Here is a 19844-nt window from a genome sequence, read left to right on the forward strand (position 1 = left end):
ATGGAAAATAATTCAAAGCACATATAACCGAGGAACATGAGCTAAATGCAGTAACAATCCTATTACTTAATAATTGATCATTTTTATTATCATATTAATACATCTTGAACAGTAAGTAATAATGCATAGTTTCTGGTGACCTCATGATATTATCTGTGATCCCTTGTGCAAGTGAAAGGGAAGGTTGTACAGCCGTATTTGCCTGAAAAGGAGTCTGTGCTCAGAGTGATGAACCTGTGGGTATCCCTGCTTTGAAGGAGCGTACATACCTAAATTCCCCAGATTACACACGGCTTACATATACTCAAGGTAGGGACATGGCAAAATCGGGTATAAAGAAGCATTTGGACTTTGATCGAAAATATGTTTAAATTTTTTTTTAAATACCAATGTTTCATACATTACACTAAAATGTATTAATTAAAAACACACGCAGAAAACACACGCAGGTGTGTTGGTTTAGTCTCCCCAATAGAGGATCATGGTTCTAATCACCCCAAAAAAATGTTTTTAAAGGTGGCAAAATGGTGATATGGTGTTGCAAGAAGTGATGAAGTGTCATCGCCCCTTGTGGAGCAGTTTTATCCATTAGTGTGCACCTGTGGGCAGTGTAATATACCAATGCCAACAGATCAGAGGAAGTGGGCCTGGCAAAGAACAGCCCTATCCACATAGCAGTGACAATAAATATGGTATTATAGTTGCCACTAATGTGTGTAGTCCCTCTCTGTTAAGACTGCCTATTTACCTGGAATCTCCCTGTGATTTTTTTATTCTGCCTACGTCTCTTCTCTCTAACACATTGTACCTCCAATCTGTTCTACATATTCTTATTCCCTACCTTGACATCTTTCTAATTTCCCATTTTCCCCTTTTTGTATTCGCTAATGAACATCTCTTTTGAAATATTCCTCATTCGCGCTCGTCTCTTTCTGTTCCTCACTCCGCTCTTCTTACCTTCAATGCATAAGCACTTCCTTTTTTTCTTCTTTCTTACTGTCTCTTATGCTCAGCTTCCCTGTCTCTATCAACTCTTTCCTCTCTTGGTTCAACAGTAGGTCTTGGGGCACTTTACTTGCTAATAATTAGTCAAGGTGGTTCTTCGTACTGGAGATATCAGCTATAAAAATGTTTTTACTTAAGCCTATTGGGCAGACAACTTATTGATAACCAAAATAACGGCCTTTAGTCAGAGAATTTGGATTCTGGAAACAAATTCGGACCAAATCAGTGAGTTACAATGTTGTATGAAGCGGTCAAATCGAATGGTAATTGATTTTTGTTTCATGAAAAATAAAGACAATGGCAATCTCGTGCTAATGACACAAAACAGCTACTTCACACATACTTTGGGAGCTGAGCTAAGCTACTGATCCCTGATCAAAGAAGCAGACACGTTGATAGAGCACTTTTAGCTGTGCGATGATTTAGACAAGTCAGGACAAGAAGAACAGAGTTCCCTGCCAATTCATAATTTGTAAAACTTAAATATAGTGGAGGGGGTCTAAAGTTTTTCTTTAGAAGCCCAGCTTTGATGCTTATGGATACAGGGATTGCCGAATAACTTGGCTGCCTGTTTTGATTCCACCTCATGCTTTTTTCATTCACCACTCTACACTGCCTGTGTCTTTATTTCACTTATTGGTTCTTTTTCATCCCTACTTCCTCCTTTTTTCATTGCCTGAGTATCTTCTCTTCCTCATGCGTTCTATTCTTTCTGTCTTTCTCTCTTTCTTGCTATGGAGTCTGAAGTTGAAAAATAAGCCCAAGTCCCTAAACATGTGTGCTGTTGCCCACCACTGTAACCATCTGCACAAATAAAGCACTGGGCATTATTGCTTTCTTATTCCTGGTCCAACCATCAAGCCCCCGAACAATAAATATTGACGCAGCTTATGCTCCCTTCAGCAACAGGCTAGTGCAATGTGCCGCCCATGACCAAACCCTAAACAAGGAAAAGATCCCGTTTGTAGCCACCACACTCAAAGCAGCACACACCCATTGCACCTACTAATGACACATCTGGGAAAGGTGACATGGCTTCTTAAAGAGGTTCTGCAAGCACTTAGGGCCAGAAGTACGACCAACAATTTTGCGACTCGCAAATTGCTTCTCGCAAAATGGGATGTTCAACAGTGTCAAAGACACTGTTTGCGATTCCCAATGGGGCCGCAAATTCCGAGGTTCATGAATATTGCCACTGGGAATTTGCAACCTCATTGGGAATGGCAGGCCCTCCCAGGTATGGTGGCCTGCTGGGCTCAGCAGACCACCATGTCTGGTACTGCTTTTAAATAAAGCTGGTTTTTTTATGCAGCCCGTTTTCCTTAAATGAAAACGAGATGTATTTAAAAAAATAAAAATGAAACGTTTTTGTTTCATTTTTTAAGGGAGCAGGGACCACTGCCTGCCCTTCAAAAATATTTTCAGATCCTGTCACAAAGGGGAAAGGGTCCCCTGGGGACCCCTTCCCATTTGCGACTCCATTACCACCCTCTTGAAGAGGGTGGTAATTTGCGAGTGTTTTGCGCCCGCAATTGCAGTTGCAAAACATTAGTACATACCTTTGCAGTCGCTATCAGGAAGAGAACGCCCCTTCTTAATAGCGAGTCGCAAAACCTATTTAGCGAGTCGCAAATAAATTCCAACTCGCGGCTTTGTACATCGCCCATGAGGTTTTTTTTTTTAAATGTATAAGAAAATTTGTATTGTTTTCCAAAGCAAGAAACTTGCTCTCACCAAGCAAACACATTGTAAACAGAATAGTACAAAGCATTACACAGCATCTCATGGTCTCGACCTACACCAGGCACATCATAATACAAACCAAACCCCTACATCAGGAAGCCCACTCCGTCCAAACCATAATAGGCCCGCCACTTGCGCCATACTTTCATATTTGCTCGGGCACCGTGGGCGGTGTCGATAGTCTCTTCTAGTTTAGCACACCAATCCATCCTAGGCGTCCAGGCTCCATGGGAAGGGCGCTGGCAGAGATCCAGTGTTTAGCTATATCCCTCTTAACTAGCAGAGTTCCCAACCCCACCAGCGTCCTGCAAGCTCAGGGTCCACCCATGTACTACAGGATACCCAAAAGAGACAGTCTGGGACCAGCTTTCACATGGGAGCCCACCACTCCGGACAAAATCGAGAATATTCAAAGCCAGTATCGCTGTATTGTGGGACAGGCCTACACTGTACGGAAGTAATCCCCTCGGGGGCATCTGCCACCACAGCCATGCAAGGGAGGGAGCCACTTTATCTTTTCATAATCAATAGTGCATGAAGTATGCCTGGTGCAGATATTTAAATTGAAGGAATCGGAGCCGAGCCAAAATCCCAAACTCCCAGGGTATCACATAGGCATCTCACCAGTCCGCCTCTCCCAGGGGCCCCACCTATTCCTCCCAGGACACCCTCAGGCCACCAGTAAGTCTGGGTAATGTGTCATAGAGTTATGATATCCCTCTGTTCCAAGGAGCCGCAACAGTGTCCGCACCTCGAAGGGGTTATATTCTGGGACCTCCCAAAGGTCATCCCAGTAGTCTGTAAGAGCATGTCGGAGCTAAAGATACCAATGGACTTGTGAGGTATGCAGGTGGACCTCCAATTGTAGGTCCTGGAAGGAGTGAATGTGACACCTGTCCCACACATCTCCCAGTTGTGTGATACCCACCTGGTCACATCCCCAAAACCCATCCATACCCGCGACCCATGCCAGGCACTGGTCCGCCCACAGAGTGGTCTCCATTGTGAGGTGTTGGTCCCAGCCGATCCACCTCAGTGCTGCCCTCCCGGCCACAAACACCACTTTTGTAGGTTCCGGAAGCATCTCTGGGACCGGAGCCCCTTACAGCATGTGTGTTCTGTTGTCGAGATCAATGAGTCCTACCTCTCCCCGGCAGGCCAGGTCCTCCCATCTCCCATGTTCCCTATCATTCACCACCAGAATGAGTGTCGACCAGTAGTATAACTGGAAGTCAGTGATGGCTAGCCCACCCTCATACATAGCTTGGACTCGCTAACCAAATGCAACTCTGGTGGGTTTATTGGCCCAGAGGAATCACCGTATCATTCATGTCAGAGAATTGAAACAAGACTGCGGAATATATAGAGGGAAGTTCTGAAGGGTGTAAAAGAATCTAGGAAGGATCATCAACTTTAACAGTGCTAACCTTCCCATCAGGTTAAGAGGAATCTTGCCCCATCTAGTCATATCCTCACAAGCTCGGCCTTGTAGTGGACGGAGGTTCAGGCTCCGTGTGAACAAGTATAGAAAACTACGCTGGCATATGGGGGACCCTGGATGCCAGGCCTCGTCTTGCCGGTCACCCAAAGCAAAACCAGCAGAGATTTGTCCTAGTTATCTTGCAACCGAGAAGCCAAATCAAAAGTGGTCAGGATGTGAATTAGTCTGAGCGGGTTGGGAAAGAAATAATAGGATGTCGTCCACAACAAGGACTATCCTTTCTTTCATTGAGAGGCGCTAATCGAACCCCCATACCAGTGCACTGCAGCTTTTCCAGGTCGCCAGGGGTTCAATGGCCAATGCAGAGAGGAGTGTGGATAGGGGACAACCCTGCTGGGTGCCCCAGTGAAAAGGGACCCTAGTAACATCACCCCATTCACCCACTCTTGGGCCTGTGGGGCAGCATAAAGTACCTTAGCAAAAGCTCGATGTTGAGGGCCAACTTCCCGTCTAAGAAGGGTCCCTTAGGAAGGCACTATGCAGGGTGTCAAAAGCTTTCCCAAAGTAGAAGAGCATAATCGCCGCTGACCCGTAGAGAACGCAGATACGGCTCAGTGCCAGCTGGACATACCTAATACATTGTCTAGTACCACAGTATGGAATGAACCCCCACTGGTCCGGATGGACTAGGTGGGTCAAGACCTTCAAGAGCTGATTTACCAGCAACTTACGGTACAGTTTGACCTCTGTGTTAATGAGGGATATGGGGCAGTATGAGACACACCGGTCCAGCGGCCGTCTTCCTTAAGCAACACCACCAGAGTAGCAAGATCTATTTTTGCAGGAAAGTGTTACGGTCGGACATTGTCTCTCCAACCTCCTCGAGTGTGAGTGGTTTTCCAGGTAGTCTCTGTCTGCCAGTGACAGCCAGGACAGCGGGATATCCACATGTGGAGTGCCTCTTTCGCTAGGTGGTTGGCTAGTTCTGCATACAGTCCTTCTTAATACTGAGCAAAGGTCAAGGATATCTTGTTGCCCTCCCCACCAGTACTCCGGACCCATTCAGTACAGGAGGTACAGTTATAGACTCAATGTGCTTGGTCACCAGCCAATAAAGAAGCTTGTTGGACTTATCCCCCCATTCGTAAACCCCGGCAGGCGGAAGCCATCCAGCATTTGCGAGCTTCCTCCACACACAGCTGGCACAGGGAGGCCCTGTCGAGCTCCAATTGGCAACAGAGGGATTCCGTCGGTAGTCCCTGAGCTCTCATGATAGTATGGATGTTTCAAGCTCTGTGATCCCTGCCAACCAATCGCAGTCTAGGCCCCTGACATAGAATTCGACGATCCCTCGCATGGAGTCATTACAAGCACCCCATAGTGTTCCGGGGTAATCCATTGGGCCCCCGTTGACATCTAGGAACACCTCAAGTTTCAGTTCCAGATGGGACACAAAATGCTTGTGCATCAGGGACCACGCATTCAGGCGCCACGCAGGCTGCACCCCTCCGTTAGGTGTGCCAAAGTGCGCCATCACTGGCACATGGTTCGATCTCCCCTGTGGGAGAATTACCGAGCCAGTAGTGATTAGGAGGTCGTGGGTCGGTGTTAGTAAGTAATCGATGCGAGAAAGTGATCTATGTGCATCAGAGGTATGAGTATAGTCCCGTCATCCAGGATTCCGAATCCTCAATGTCACTCAGCCCCAGACCAGCAGCCTTCCTCCATCACCTACTCCACACTTCGGGAAAGTGCTGTGGACCTGTGCCAGTCCAGGCCAGACATGACATCATTGAAATCCCCACCATGATAGTTACATCCTGAGGTAGGGTCAGTATAAGCATCCAAAGGCTCTCCAGAGTGGACTGCGCCTGAGCGGGCGGGATGTATACACAAACCAGGTTGCACAGGATACCTTCTAAAGACCCCTCCAGGATGACATAACTTCCATAAGTGTCCCAGGAAATCTTGGCGATCACCATTGGTAAGTGTCAGTGCAGTAGCATGGCTAACATTTGGAATCCCCGGAAGTAGCCAGCATGGAACATCCTGTTATATCCCCTCCAGGCCAGGAAGGGGCAGTTATCACCCCGGAGGTATGTTTCCTGCAGCATGAGTATCATCGTAGAGTGTCAGTGTGCATACTGCACCTCTGCGCCTCTCCTAATCCTGTCCAGCAGACCATTAACATTTGATGTCATCACTGTAAAAATCACGCATAGTGGCTATGGTGGTTGCCATAGACGAGGGGGCTGGGAAAACGCTGCCCAACCCCTCTTGCCAAGGATGACATGGGTGCCAGGCACAGGCCGGAACACGCTAGGTGCAGCATGGAGATGCAAGTATTGTGAGTGTGGTCGTGAGAGCAAAAACAAAACACAGTGGGGCAACCGCACCCCATAAACAAAACAAACCCCATCCCACCAACTTCCCCCTTCCTATGCTTCCCACCCAAAAAAAGCATCTGTCACCCAAACACTAAATGTAAAATCAGAACTAACTTGGGAATGATGTAATGTGGCGGCAAGGAAGGTGAAGTAAGAAAAAAAGGATGCAGAAGGATATAATGGTGCTGGCGTTCACTAATCAAAACGACAGTACAGCCCCAATCAGGACTTCTTACAGAGTCATGGGTCAGGTCAGGCCCTATGATGAAGTCCACCTGTGGTAGTTCCCAAGGAAGGCTTTTCGACTTGAGACACGTTGGCCTCAATTCCCTTGCTGTGGCTGCTCTCCGAATCCGTAAGACCTTTGCCCTCACAGGACCCCATCTTCTTTATTTATTGTGCTTCCGCAATTGTTCCTTACCGGGGCTCCTCGGTCCTCCCCATCCGGAGCACGGTAGAGTGGTCGATAGCCAGTCTGGGGACTGGTGTGGGTTGAGATGACGGTGTTCCATAAGCCAAGTCCATGTCTCCTACAGGGTATCAAAGAAATGCAACCTGCAGTTGTAGGGTACCCGCAACCGTGCAGGATAAAGTAGCTTGTAGGAAAGATTAAGGGTGCAAAGTTTCTGCTTCACGTGGTCATAGGATTTCCGCTGGGTTTGAAACTGTCGAATGTAATCAGGGAAGGTCATGATGTGACAGGCACCATATGAAAGGAGCCCTTTCTCCCTGGCACCCTTAAGGATCACATCCCTATCTTTTTAGTTAAGGATTCTGGTTATCATGGGTTTAGGTGGAGTCCCAGGAGTGGGTTTTTGCGCCAGTTATCTATAGGCCCTCTCGATAATAAAGCAGGAGGACAGGATTGGATCTATTGCTCAAGGAATGTCCCTAGGGAGGTACAATCTGTTCCCTCAAGGAACCCGACAAACCTGAAGTTGTTGCGCTGGATCCTGTTCTCTCCTCGATCTTGGAGAGTTTTGGCCGACTGTGAGAGGTGAGACACCTTCATAGAGAGCCCCCTCACTGTGTCCTCAAGTTCGGAGATCCATCGCTCTGCCTCCGTCACCTGTTCAACGTAGATCCTGCCTCAGCAAAGACACGTGTGTCCCCACCTTTCCATTCTTGACCTCCAACACAGATTTTGAGCCATGAATGGCCTGTAGTATGACTGCATTATTGTGTCCACCCTTAGGGACCGAGTCACCTGGTTCTCCCCTCGGTCTGCCCTGAGCTCCCCCCAGTGAAGTAGTGTATTTGTCCAACTTTGCCTGGCTCTAGGCCTCCCTGTGGCGGACCATGGTGACTAGCCAGGGTCTGAGCTACGGGGCCGTGGCGGCACACTCAAATCCATGGTCCTCCTCCCCTATCAGGCTACATCCTCTCACTGTTAGCCACTGGGGGAAAAGGGGTCCGATCCGCTTGCTTCAGCTGTCCAGCTCTAGAGGCAGCCAAGCAGAAAGACCCTAGGGGAGAGGCCCCCTCCTCCCAGCCAATGCTGGGGCCCCCACCACTCCAATGGGTTCCCGAAAAGGATCGCAAACAACCCGGGGGTGAGAGGTGGAGAGGCAGGAAAGGAGGGGAAGGAAAAGTCACCTGCTTTCCTCCTGAAAGTCACTCACCAATGTCCTGCTGAGCTGCTGGGTTTTGTGCCAAGTCCTACTTCATGCTCAATATGGCCCCCACAAACAAGTTTGTATCAGCATGCCCCATGCACTCTGCTAAGTGGGACTGAGGTGGAGCTCACTCCTCGGCTGCTGCTCGGGCCCCAGGTACCGCCATTTCTGACTGTCAGGTGGGCTACGAGCCAGACACTGCAAGATGCATTCCTTGAGGCCCTGGACTGCCCACATGGGCCCTCTGTCTCCTTGCTCTGTCTCACAGGCACGCCCAGGCACTTATTTAATTCCTGGGGGCCATCTTGATTGATTGCGGCTCCACCCCGCGTTCGCGCTGGAGCCACTCTGCAGCGAAGCGAAGGGAGAGCACTTTCTGTGGCGCAGTACCCTGTGAAACACCTGGGCCTCCGTCTGAGTCACTTCCCTGAGAACGTCAGCCTCCAAGAGAAGTACGCCTTCCAAATGCTGGGAGGGAGTTCACAGGAGCATGTCCGCCATCTTGGCCATCCGGGCCACACACAGATTCATTCATGAATGGAAAGGGACACACCAAAGATGCCCATGATGACCCCTCAAAAGCACAAAGCATTAGCTTCATAGTTTGGTGTGGACAGGAGAAGTAGCCCCTACACTGCTGGAACTGTGGAGAAATTAATACCTACAAGGCTTTAGTTTTCCCTGTTCCCAGAATTTAGGGGAACATGGACAGTGCCTCTCTACGCTGTTTTTCAAGTCTTCTAGCTAAAAATAAAACTGTGAATAAAGAAAGATGTGTTATCTGGTCATGGAGAAGACATATGAGGCCTGATGACACTGGACACCTCAAAAGGAAGGAAGGTAGGGGGGACTGTAGGAAAGCCTAATCATTCATCCAATAAAAAAGAGTAAGCCGTTAGAAGTAAGAGAATGTTTTAATCCAGTCTTCATTAGTTCAGAGGCCAGTACATAATGCCCAACCACAGTTCTGTAACCGCTGTTACTACCACATCTAAAACAAAGAAGAGTTGGATTCCGTCTTTCAAATTTGGTGTTTGAAGTTTTTTATTTGTTCTCAGTCTTTTCTGTAATGTTATTTTTTTGGTTAAAGCTCTTCGTGTGCTTATCTGACAGATTGGAATCTTTGTTTATAGAAAATACGTCAGATTTTTCATTACCTCTGATCTCTTACACAAATTTTACTGAGTGTTCAATGGATTTTGCGATATCAATTACGGCACTTAATGACAAATCAGAGGTGGACCACAGTTTTTCCTGGACTTTTCTACTATTAGTACGCATTAAAATTTGATCCCTCAGTACTTGGTCATAAGAAATATGTTCAAAAGCGCAAAAAGCAGCCAGAGACCCTAATTGTGAGAGATAGTCTTCAATAGACTCATCCGAAAATATCAATCTCTCCATGAGAACGTTTTTCTTTTTCCCAAAACGCAAATTTAGTTGTGAAGATGCATATTGGTACACATTAATTCTCCTGGGATTGATTAATGCAGGTAACGTTTTAAACTCTATTAAACCAAAACCTCCTAAACAATGCTTTAAAAGTGATAACTTTCTCTCAGGTTCACAGTCATCGCTCTTTAAAACTTCCACATATGCGAGAAAAACTGGTTTCCAAACTTGCCATGGCATGGGAGGCTCACCAGAAGATGAGAGAAAGGAAGGAGGTGGCACAATACCTGACATGTTTAATGAGTGAAAGTAATGGCACAATAAAAGGGAAAAGAGAAAAAAAAATGTGAATGCAAGGTGCCACAAATTTGGTAATGTGCAAATAAACTGTAACATACATTTGAAGTGATTTCCTTATATTTAATGTTCCTCCCCTTTGAAATGGGTCTAACAATGTTGAATTGCAGAAAAAAATTAATTCCTGTAAGGAAAACAAACGCGAAGAAAATGCGATATTAAAAGATTAACCAGGCGGAAAACGAATGAAAATAGTGATCCTTCGTTTGTTAATAACTGGTAATAGAACACGTTCACGTTGTGATGCGCGAGAATGATACTTCCCTTGCGTGGCCTTATTCACTCCGGTGAATCTCCGTATATTTGGTTGCCAGGGTAACTGAGGGAAACAAAATGGCTGCACGCACTCACGTAATTGCAGCGTACGTGACGTGCGTGATGACGGGGGTGCTGACGAACAAAGAATGACGAGGTTTAGTACGTAATGAGCCTAGTCTCGAGATACACACCGTCAAAAGCAAGCAAAACTTTTAAAAACGTCCAAAATCGGAATGGAGCATCAGAATTTAACAGGAATGGCTGGAGAAGATAGCATGCGTTCACCGCTTCACCAGTCCCACGGTAACATGATGTGATGTGAAGACGTCGTGAAATTGCCATGGATTCCTCGAAAGTGGGAAGATCTGGTGGCGACTTGTCCCTTGCAGGATTCCTTCGTCGCTAGAGTTGAAAAGACTCAGCCAGATAAGTTTTAAGAGTCTTTTTTTCTTTTTTAGGTTTAAGTCATTAGCAGAAAACGAGTGAGTATCAAAGACTTTTGCATTGAAAGAAAAAAATAATAATTCTTAACTTTCTCAATTAAATTTCTTCCGAAATAAGCATGCGAGGTTCATCCCCGATCGTCGCCAATGTAGGAAAGCCTTCTCATCCATCCAATAAAAAGAGTAAGCCGTTGGAAGTAGGAGAATGCTTAATCCAGTCTACATTGGTACAGAGGCCAGTACATAATGTCCAACCACAGTTCTGTAACCGCCCACCAGAATCCCACACAATTGAAACATAACCAGGGAGCACGAGAATGCGTTCAACATGAAAAGTAAAAACAAACATAGAGCGTGACTTCCCCAAGCACAAGAATGAGAGTGCTTGTGAAAGCAACGCTCAATAGTACATCGTGTATATGTAACAGGCACTTATGTTGAATAACCTGACAAAAGTCATAACACCTTCGGAACAGCATGTGCACTGCACCCTACAGAACTGGAATAGCAACAAGCATTCAAATACTCATCAACACCAGTAACAGTAAAGCATATGTAGCAATTAACCAGTCTACAGGAAAAGTAACGGTTAATGGGGCGTCATATATAGCTTCATAATCACTGATCTGCAAGGAAGGCTAAGACATGTACATCAGAAAGTGTCTGCCAGGATAACTGTACACTCTCCAATTAAAGAACTGGATGGGTCACCTAACTTTAATAAATCTTCCCTGCATCCCTAAGCTGGTTACTGTGGAAAATAGTGTTGTCATGAGACCCAGAGCTCCCAGGTTTGTAATATGATCCTAGGTCATTTTTCAGGTTGAACTGAGAGTCTTGCGGCAGTGGTGACGCTGTGGTCCCAGGCCCTGACTCCCACAGGAACAAGACTAAACTAGAGTGGAGGTGGTAAAAGATTGCTTCCAGTCAAATTCATCAATCCATAAGATCTCTCTGACAAGCACAGGGTACCACAATGTCAAAGGTCAAAAGCTACTGTGTGAAGTACTGTAATAAAACATTGATCGCCTCTTCGAGGAGTGACGCACTAGAGTGGTAAAATGCACTAACTTTGTGAAGCACAGGCTTGAGTAATGGATTGTTCCTTTAGGAACCTTTGTAGGTTTATCTGGCTTATTCATGATGCTTTGGAATGAATAGCTACGGAAGCTTCCTGCATTTTTTAGTTAAATGTTAATTCTGCTTTTCCCCCTGGCACAGCTCTCAAATGATACCTGGATTATCTTCTCATCCCTCAGAATCCTCTCCCCTCCCATCTTCCGTCTGCTCGCTGTAGGCCGGGTAACAGGGGCTGTCCGTCAGGTAAAGAAGGCACACTCAGTTGCCTCTTGGGGACACTGCAGCTCCACTTGGGGGTCTCCCATTTATGTTTATCTTACCTGCTGGCCGAGTACCAGTGCTCATGGTCCAATCGGTGAGTGCCTCAAGGATGGTTCTATTTGTTCTCCTCAGCGCTGACTATCTTAGCTGCAACACACAATCCTTTCCAGCTTCACAGTTCTCTCCAACATACAGACTTTTACAAGGAGATGCTTTCCTAGTAACGGAAAATAGTGATATGCATTGCTTCCACATGCTACAAGTCTTCTGATGTTATAAAGCAAAACAACTGCCAGTACTGAAAATAGTTTTCTTTACTTTTTGAAGGAACTATGAGTTAAACATAGCACTCTCTTCTTATTTTTGAATTCTTATTTATTATAAATCTTTTCTTTAAATTTCAGAAAGCTTTTTCATTTTTTTCAAAAGACATTTCTGTGCCTCAACACATTTGGATATACAAATTGTACAATTTTATACAAAATTTACAAAGTCACATATACAAACAAATTAACACTTATAGAACACAGCCACATTCAACTTTCGACCTTCAGTCACACAATACAAACTTCCAAAACACAAAAAAATAATTAGACACAACAGAGACAATGAATACAATTAAACACATGGGATATAGGTCAATGTCAACAAAAAATTATTTACATTTGAAACATTTCTTTTGAAAAACAGAAAATCAATTCCTAATTCAACAAAAGTTCAAATGATTAGAGTATTTCAATTCCGTGTTAATCCATTATTAACCCTCTAATACTTCGGTTGACCATTGGCCTTGAGTGATCGACGCGTTTCGAACTCCCTAACTTTTGGGGTTCTCCTCAGGATCGATGCGGATTCTACAACATAGAGAATATGACTAATTAGATACACTCTTCTAGAATATCTAACAACCACTAGCTCAAGCAGCCACCAATCGGCTAAAATCCACGTACCTTGAGAAATATCTCACAAAGCCACCTCACAGGACTGTTGCAATTCACGATAACAGATAGACTCTGTAACATAAACGATAGACCACCATGAAGCACACCATTCTGAAAAGTCACTTACACCCACCTAACTGTTGAGGAGCCAAGACCCGGTTTAGTTCCTACAAGTCTTCTGATGGCAGCCTAGAGCACCCTTTTCACCACGACATACCATAACATAATCACCCACTTCACTCACTTTAGGGAAGGAGTGTGCCTGCAGGAGACATATTCCTTCAGTGTCAACTGTTTACCCTTTCTAGTTTTGCATTTTTTATGCACCTGCACTTAAGGTACCTCCCAAACAAAGTACGACTCCTCACTGTGCCTTGGCAAGTATTTTTGTACTTTAGGCAATATAACACCTCCCTTAAAAATGGGCCATCTTTGCTGGTTTTAGAACCTTTTTGGAACATGCCTGCGCTAGTGATTTAGATGGCTGTCTAACTATGCCTTAATCTAGGACTAGCCTTGATCGCACCCTTTAATAGGCGTAACCTGCACATCAAGGCAAAACGTCGCCCCGCCTCTGGGTGAAGCAAAATTACAGCCGTCCTCAGCAGATGTGGTGAGGGGCCCCTGCGGTTCCTTCCATCTGCAACACAACTGAGTACCTCAAAGCCTGCACCTCCCAAAAACAGAAATATAACACCCCCCCCTCCCCAAGTTTTAGCTACTGCAGAAATCCAAAACATGTTAGTGGTGAATATGTAAACGACATTTATGGGAGTACATTGGGCAAATGGGGGTAAAAGAAAGTGGGGTGTGGCCATATCATGTATTGCCAGTTTCCACATGAACATGGTAAGGTTACCCACAAAAGCTTCTATGCTGCTGGGCAGCTCACCAACCACCACATTCGATAGCAGTGGCGGTGTGGCGTGGGCCGCCTTCTCCTCCCTGGTTCAAGGGTTTAGAGAGTGGGAGGTTAGAGGCAGGGGCGGATTGGCAAGGCGGGCATTCGGGCATGGGCCGAAGGGCCGGTGCCTCTTTGCCCTCTGTGGGCCGTTTTTTTCTCCCCTGTCCCAGCCCACACAGAGTGGACTAGGAAAAGGGGAGAAAAAAACGGCCCACAGAGTGCACGGAGACAGACAGAGAAAATGAAAGCAGCCTCGCTGTGCGGCCGGACAGCGATTGTCAGCTGTGTGGCCTCTCCTTCACCCCTGCCCTGCCAAGCAATCAAGCTGATGCTGGGCTGGGGAGGGGTGATTGTTTGCAAGAATCGGCCTCCCTGGGGGCCAGGTGTTTCTCAGGCCTTTGAGCCATTTTCACCTCGGCCCCCCTGGGGCCCATGCAGCCCAGAAACGGTGTTAGTCTTAACACCTCGCCCACAGCCCTTCACATTCAGGGCATAGTGGGCGAGGAAGAATGGGTCTTGCTGTGGGGGCCAGGTGATGTTTGGAATTTTTTTATTTTATTTATTTATTTATGCGATTTTATATAGCGCGGACTCTACCCGAAGGTGTCAGAGCGCTTCACACTAGGAACAGCAATAATACATGAGGAGAAAAATGACAAGTGGACAAATTGCAAAAGCAAACGTTAAGTTACATGAATCAAAAGTGAAAATAGTGAGCAACCAAAATAGATGAGGTAGCAATCGGTACATTACAGGAGGAAAAAGTGATATGTGTGCAGGTTACTAAAGCGTACAAAGTACAAGTAGAGGTATAATACTGCAATAAATGGCAGACACTCCAGCCCAAGAACAAACGTTACGTAGGCAATGGTGGCACTTGTGCAAGTATCTAAAGCAAACAAAAGTGATAGGTAGCATACAGTGTGATACCAGAGAAAAGTGACGTGTGCAAGTTACAAAAGGGTACCATACACAGGTAAAAGGTTAATACTACAGTAAATGGTAAACACTCAAACTGCCAGAACACCCTGGGAAGGCACTTACCATGCTCCAGCTTCACCTCAGCCTCCCCCTGGCTACCTGGCTACCTTGGATGACCCAGAAAGCAGTGTTTTGTGCTCCCCTGCCAGGACATTTTCCCGAGGCCTGGAGGGCTGATTAAGTTACTAATTGCAGGGGCCTTACCTCTGTTCATGTGCTCCTGAGCTGAAGGTCTGGGAGGGCTAAGTAGGTTAGTAATAGCAGGGGCTATGCTGCTTTTCAGGTGCTCCTGTGCTGGAGGGCTGGAATAATTTTGTGACAGAAAGGGGCCTTGCTATTTTTTTTAGTTGCTCAGCATGTAGGCCATTGTCACCTTGGCCCTGTGTCCTGTGCAAGAACAGTATCCTCCCACTTTCATTCCTTCTCTGTGCAAATGGTGTTTCATGAAAGGGCACGCCCCTTGAATGTGGGTCACGCCCCTTAAATATGGGCCACGCCTCTTGAATGTGGGCCACTTTTTTTCGTCAGTGCCCGGGCCGAATTGTGATCCCAATCCGACCCTGGTTAGAGGATATGAATGACCTCAGTTCCCTGATGAAGGCCCATCTAAATTGGGTGCTACTTATGGCTTACCCTGTTTGGGGCCATAGTACATCGCATGGGGTCATAGGTAGGGCACTCTAGTGACGGTCTCCCTGCACGCCCAAGGAGAGGGTGACAGGCCATCACTACAGCTTGCTGGTCCATAGGTAGGTGGGCTGATGCCAGGTCATGAGTTTCCACCGGCCAAGACGAGGGAGGCTCCGCTCGCCTCTAAATGAAATGGGGAGTGCTCAGCAAAACTCTGAATGACCCCCTACGTCTCTTGAGTCTACATGAGCCAAGCGCCCAATCGCCCTACAATAAAATAAATTGCAGCAACCAGGCCGTCTTACCCACCAGTTTGTTCCACACTCTCCCTCCCCTCAAATCCCAAGGAGCTAAAATCTTGGAATATTCTCATTACTGCGTCACCAAACGGGGTCAATCCCCACAAAATGGCATCTTCCTCTGTGTGCGTCTAGCAAAAATACTGGAAAATCGGCATAATCTCTTCACGGTCTCCCCAAACGAGGACAACCAGCTCACGAGGTCCTTGCTACGCAGTATCTCTGGTGGGCCTCTTTGTACTTTTTACAATAAAAATGATCTCTTTAAACTACTTGCTCACATCGTGGATTCTTCGCGATACAACACCCTAACGCAATTCTAATGTGTATTCCACTCACCACGCCAATCTGTTTATTTTTATCCCAGGAGTCTCAACACCGCCGCCGCCTACACCAACCTAGGCTCGGAGACGAAGTGCCACGAGGTGACCTTCCGCGACTAGCGCAAGTCGTGGAAACTGCGCAATAGGATCCAGAAAGCCTCCTTCTGGAATCTTCTCGTCACGTGCCTGGAACTCCGTCGCTGCGCCGAGCTAAATACGTGCGTAGTGGAGCGACGGTGCCATCAAGTGGGCAGTGAACAAAACGACAGGCAGCGTTTCAAAGACTTTCCTGACCTGTCCCAGAAAAATGATCATCCAATCTGTTTAGCCGCTCTATTCCATTTACTAAATAGGCCAGTTAGAGGAAAAAAAGGGATGGCAATGCCAATACGTCTGGATTATTAATGAAAGTGCCTTTTGAATCACTGAATGGTTTAGGCATTCAGTAAACCATCATACATGCAGCCTGTCACTTATTTTTACACTCTTGCATTAATTCGTCTCATTCACTGACTCTTTTTTGCATTCACCCTTTGCCGCAACCAACATAAAACACTGACAAACTCAGCAACGTGCATGATAATTCAAGAATTCAAGTAGAAAGAAGAAAACACGCTGACACCTTATCATGGAGAACATACGCTCGCAAACGTGAAACTAAACATAGCAGCTGCTGTCCATTTTGCAAGGTACCTCTTAAGAGTCAATCATTGTTTAAAGTTCCAACATGGCCACCACATTTAGAACCAAAGTGTTAGCCCCTTGGAATGGTAAAATAATGATGCACTGTGGACAGCAGCATTTTATGATGGCCTCTTAGTTAAGAGGAAGTGGCCATGTGAAATCCAATGCACTAGAGATTAAATGAGCGGCAAGTAAGTGTCCCCCTAAGCGCTGCCTCAATAGCTGTAATATCTTCTCTCAAGAAATATTAAAATAAAAAAAGGTGAAGCAAAAAACGAAAGGGGAACTATAAAAGTGGAACATTGAAACTAAACGACTGGCCAACCAGCCCTTACACTGAAGCTCACTCATTTCAGGTACATGTACACAGGATCAGAAAATGCGGTCACTCACAGGGCAAGTGAGCCGCCAATGACTGATTTTGACTGAACTATTATCCCATGCAATATACTGTCCTTGATGGTAGCACAGTGCAAATGGAAATTAGGATAGTTTACTTCCGGAACAGAGATGACACAAAGGCTGGCTATCTATCTATCTATCTATCTGTCTATCTATCTATCTATCTATCTATCTATCTATCTATCTATCTATCTATCTATCTATCTATCTATCTATCTATCTATCTATCTATCTATCTATCTATACATATATGTATGCATTTTTTTGTAAATATATTTTTATTGCAGCAAGTTAGGTGGTACAAACAAAGCATTAGCAGTAATCCCCTCGTTGCCCGGTATATCCATTAGTCTCCTGTACTTGTTCCACACAGCCGTTTAGCTCACACCCCGGAGGTCGAGCGGCGCAACCGTAAATGAAAACTCGTGTAAGTTGATACAGCATGACTCCGTAGCATCTGGGCGTCCGTGAAATGGCAATGCTACTTTCCAGTTCTCCTTGTCTCCTCCCCACGCGCAGTGTCTAGTAGGATCAGTAATTATTCTTCTGCATTGCTGACCAACAATCTCCACCCGTTCACCCTGCTAAATCTCGTCTAACCCTCTCCCCCCCCTGAAACTACCCCTCCCACCCTTAACTCTGCCCCCCACCCCCCCAGACGTGCCAGCGGAACACCAGTGCGCATCCACACCCATCCCGATCAATCCAGACCCGAAGCAGATCATCATGAGCAATCAACTAACATCATTCAGGTAGCCCCTAGGAAGTAGGGGAATTAGGAAGGGGGACTAGGACCCCATCTCATCAGGCGGCCGGTTCGCCGGAGCAGGACTATGCTCTGGGGTGTCCGCCTCATCCACGTCTAAAAGTGCGAACTCCAAGATCAGCCCCTCCCACGCCCTGGCCCCCTCCAGAGCCACATCATTGTCAGCCCTAAGTGCAGCTTGCATACGCAGCTCCCCCTCACACCGGGCCCACCTGAGAAGCTCGGCCTTCCACTTCTCCACCGCCGGGCCCTTATTCGCCTTCCATTGGGACATTATGGCCCGCTTCGCTAGGAGTAGACCAAGGTCCAGGAACTTGCTAGTAATCTTGTTTCTCGATGTGTGTGGGAACCAGTGTAGGATGCAGTGCGCCATGGTGTATTGCAAATCTCTCTCCGTAGCCTCCCTCAGGCTGTCCACCACTTCCCGCCAAAAGGAACCCAGGGCTGGGCAGGACCAGAGCATGTGTCGGAAATCAGCCAAGTCCGCCGGACAGCGCGGACAGGCCGCCGGGTGGGCCGGGAAATATGTATGTAGTTTGTCAGGGGTCAGGTAGGCCCTGTGTAGGACATAGAGGTGCACCAGCTGAAATCTAGTGTTGCGCGTCCCGTTGCGGACCCGGGCCACTATGCCGTTCCACGCCTCCTCAGGTATTTCCGTTGATAAGTCTGCCTCCCATTTCGCCTTCAGGGTCAGCAGTGGGGTGACCGTCTCCGAGACCATGCGCCTGTATAGGCACGTGACTGCCTTGATCGTCCCCGCCATCATCACCACGTATTGGCAGCCCAGGGACAGTGGCGGTTCCGTCATGCCCGACTTCCAGTGCCTGCGGATCGCCGTCGTTAGTGCCGCATGAAGGAGGAAGTCTCCCCCCGCCAGATCAAAGCGGTCTCTCAGAAGGTCAAAAGGCAGCAGGACGCCGTCCTCGTAGAGGTCCCCTATGGACGAGAGGCCGTGCAGCTCCCATTCACCTAATCCGTGCCACGAGCCCCCATGTGGTAGCGCCCCGCACAGCCTGAGCGGGATCTCAGGGGCGTAAGGGATCGTAATATGGCCCCTTCGGCGATATCTGTTCCAGCATTTCCGGGCCGTCGCAAATTCCTGAGTGAAGTGGAAATCTCCCATCGGGAGCCCCAGAACAATCAGGGAAAGCACCTGAACCGGGCCCGCCGGCTCCCCCACTCCATCCTCCCCTTGTCTGGCTCTCGCAACCCATTGCGTCAGCCATTGTATCTGGGCCGCAAGGTAGTATAGTTCGTAATCCGGCACCGCGAGCCCTCCGTCCTCTCGAGGGCGGAGGAGCGTACTGTGTGCCACCCTGCGTCTGCCCGCCCCCCACAGAAAACAGATTACCAATGACCGCAGCTTCCGGAAGTAACTCGCCGGGATCCAGATCGGGAGGGTCCTGAAGAAATAAAGCAGCCGCGGCAGGGTCACCATCTTAAGGAGTGCCACTCTTCCCATTAGCGACAGCGGGAGCGTGCTCCAAAAATCGAAGTTCTCCTTAGTATGCCTGATCGCCGACCCAATATTTCCCTCAAGAATGTCCTTCTTGTCATGGAAGATTGAGGTCCCTAGGTATCGCAGGCTCTGTTCTTCCCATGTCACCCCCTCCGTGGCCTGTGGGCACATCCCCCGCGGGCGGGCCGGGAACAGGCAGGACTTCTCCCAGTTCACCCTGAGGCCCGACACCCTGCTCAACGATTGGAGGAGGGTTTTTGCTCCCCGCAGCGAGTCAGTGGAGTCCGCTAGGAACATCAGCAGGTCATCTGCATATAATGCGATGAGCTGCACCTGCCCATAAACATCCAGCCCCGAATATGCCCGACCCAACCGGGCTCGCGCCGCGAGGGGTTCAACGGCCATGGCGAACAAGAGGGGGGAGAGAGGACACCCCTGGCGAGTGCCCCTGCCCACCGCACACAACTCAAAG

The 19844-nt window shown here is 47.5% G+C and overlaps 2 protein-coding genes across 10 annotated transcripts in view; one reads left to right on the forward strand and one right to left on the reverse strand.

Annotated features, from left to right (window-relative positions):
- Positions 1-16212, reverse strand: part of LOC144791525 (uncharacterized) — an 826098-nt gene extending 809886 nt beyond the window's left edge. For all 9 annotated transcript variants that reach the window (XR_013602413.1, XR_013602419.1, XR_013602415.1 and 6 more), the window contains exons 1-2: positions 16078-16212; positions 12043-12200 (exon numbers count right to left, since the gene is read on the reverse strand). The gene's annotated coding sequence lies outside the window, so the exon portion shown is untranslated. The remainder of the gene's footprint in view (positions 1-12042; positions 12201-16077) is intronic.
- ANK1 (ankyrin 1) overlaps positions 1-19844 on the forward strand; it is a 1318767-nt gene that overhangs the window by 76376 nt on the left and 1222547 nt on the right. The window lies entirely within an intron of this gene.

The sequence above is a fragment of the Lissotriton helveticus genome, chromosome 11, assembly GCF_964261635.1.
Source record: "Lissotriton helveticus chromosome 11, aLisHel1.1, whole genome shotgun sequence".
Classification (NCBI taxonomy): domain Eukaryota; kingdom Metazoa; phylum Chordata; class Amphibia; order Caudata; family Salamandridae; genus Lissotriton; species Lissotriton helveticus.